Here is a 2329-nt window from a genome sequence, read left to right as displayed (position 1 = left end):
ACCATGGTTCAATATGCCACCACATGCCTCACCAACTCCGTCTCCATGATGGGCTGAGCCTGCCAGTGTCTGGGAGTGGTGGTGCATGCCGGTAGCAGGAGTATCACTATGAGTCTGAGGTGTGTATTGAGACCCTGCAACAACCAAGTACATTAAAATATAAAATAATATACAAATAAAATTTAAAGAGAAAGCAAGTAGGCACAGCAATTGTACATTCCACCTAATCTACATCTCATAGCTCCAAGCTGCAACATCCTTCTGTCCAGAGGTACTTTGTATGGGCAGATATAGGTGAAGATGGGTATATGCAGGCATGGTTCTCTATGTGCACAGAAAGTTAAATGAGTCATGGGGATTAATTGAGAATGCAAGCCTGGTGCATCATGGGAGCACCACAGTGGGCTCAGGAGGAGGCAAAGGTGCAAGGCGAGCTGGTGGATATGAAGAAGAGAACCCAGTTGACAGTGAGAGAGAAAGAGGAGGGGTTGAATCATGAGGAGTGTGGGCCCAGAACCATGTCTACATGGGAAACTTTTAGCCCTGAAAGTTATGAAGTGGACAAAAGCTTCTAACTAACCAGATTCACTGAACTAAAAGGTGCAAGATGCAAAGTGCATCAAGATATCCTGCAGAAACTGTTGGAATCCTTGCAAGAGAACTGTTCCCAAGGAGATAAGCAGTTTCTGGGAGCCATTATGCCAAGACTTGGCTTTGGAATGGATACCTGCATTGTTCCTTTGAGGCACAGTGATCTTTCTTTGATTCAAACCACAGATTACATTTATTCTACTGTAGACAACCATATATGTACCAATATCCTTCATAAGGATACACAATGAGGGTCACGGAATGTGACAATATGCTAATGCTCCTTGGAGTGAGTAATAAAATGACTGATGGGGAAAGGACAAAGTGGTTCCCCTAGTTATCCAGGGTTTTAAAAATGCAGCAGAAGAAGCAGAAACATCTATAATAGGTGGCCAAACAGTATTTTAAACCCATGGATTGTCCTGGGTGGAATTGCTACAATGGCCTGCCAACCCAATGAATTTATTATTCTGGATACTGCAGTACTTGGAGATGTGCTTGCATTAACAAAACCCCTCTGTATGTAAGTGGCTGCTGCTGTGCACAAGTACCTAGATATTCCTGGAAAATGGAATAAAATTAAGCTAGTAATCACCCAAGGAGACGTGGAGTTGGCATACCAAGAAGCCATGATGACCATGACATGGCTCTACAGAACAGCTGCAGGTCTTGTGTACACATCCAGTGCCCATGCAGCCACTGATGTCATGGGTTTCTGGATTTTGAGCCATGCACAGAACCTGGCCAAGCAAGAAAGGAATAAGGTGTCATTTGTGATTCACAACCTTCCCACACTAGCAAAGATGGCTGCTGTGAGCAAGGCCTACGGAAATGTTTGTCCTCATGCATGGGACCTGTCGAGAGACATCACAAGCCCTGCTCATCTGTTTACCACGTGAGCAAGCAGCTTAGTTCTGTGCAGAGATAAAGTCCCTCAAATACGGTAAAAGTCACCAAGTGTGGATGGTTGGGGTTGTAGAGAAGGGTAATCGTACAGCCAGAATCATAGATGAGCTCCAGATCATCGAAGTCGCACCACAAGTAGCCACTCAAAACGTGATTCCCACACTTGGTGCTACCTGTTACTCTAAACAGAGTTAGCCATTTGGTTTTGTGTTTAAATAGATAGATTTCCCTTACCATAACTTCTGTTAAAAACTACAGTATAAGCAGCAACAAAAATCTCATTGTGTCCAAGCCTCTGGTGATCTTAGGTTGGCTTGTGAGTGGATGCAATTAATAAAATGAAATCCATGGCCTTCTTGCCCTGTTACATTAATGAAGATGCACCTGATCTCAAGGCAACTTCGGAGTTGAAGATTATATTGTTATTCAACACTGTTGATTCATTTTGAATCTTAGACACATATCTCTTGCTGCATAGGCTCTTCTTAAAGGTGCTTTCCCACAGCACAGACATTACCAAGAGTAATGCAACAGAGTGGTTTATGGCTTTCATTTTGTGTATATTTATCATCAGTCCAATCCTTTTTAAAGTGTCTTGGATGGTATTCTGGAAATACAGATGTAGTAAATGATATGCTGATCTTGAGCAGTACAGGGGTTTCATAACCCTTTGGGGCTTTGATTTGTTTTTTTTTGTTGTTGTTGCTGGTTTTTTTTTTTTTTTTTTTTTTTGATTCTGGCAAAGATACAATCATATACAGCACAGCAATTGCAACTGGTCCAAGATTTGCTTATTAGTTTTTTTTTTTTTTTTGTCCTGGGGATCAAACTC

General features: G+C 42.0%; 1 pseudogene; it reads left to right on the top strand.

The window, feature by feature from the left end:
• Positions 1 to 518: 518 nt before the first annotated feature.
• LOC101559779 lies at positions 519 to 1692 on the top strand (annotated as a pseudogene).
• Positions 1693 to 2329: the final 637 nt, after the last annotated feature.

The sequence above is a fragment of the Octodon degus genome, unplaced genomic scaffold, assembly GCF_000260255.1.
Source record: "Octodon degus isolate 3935 unplaced genomic scaffold, OctDeg1.0 scaffold00025, whole genome shotgun sequence".
Lineage (NCBI taxonomy): Eukaryota > Metazoa > Chordata > Mammalia > Rodentia > Octodontidae > Octodon > Octodon degus.
This window is presented reverse-complemented; position numbering and strand designations above follow the sequence as displayed.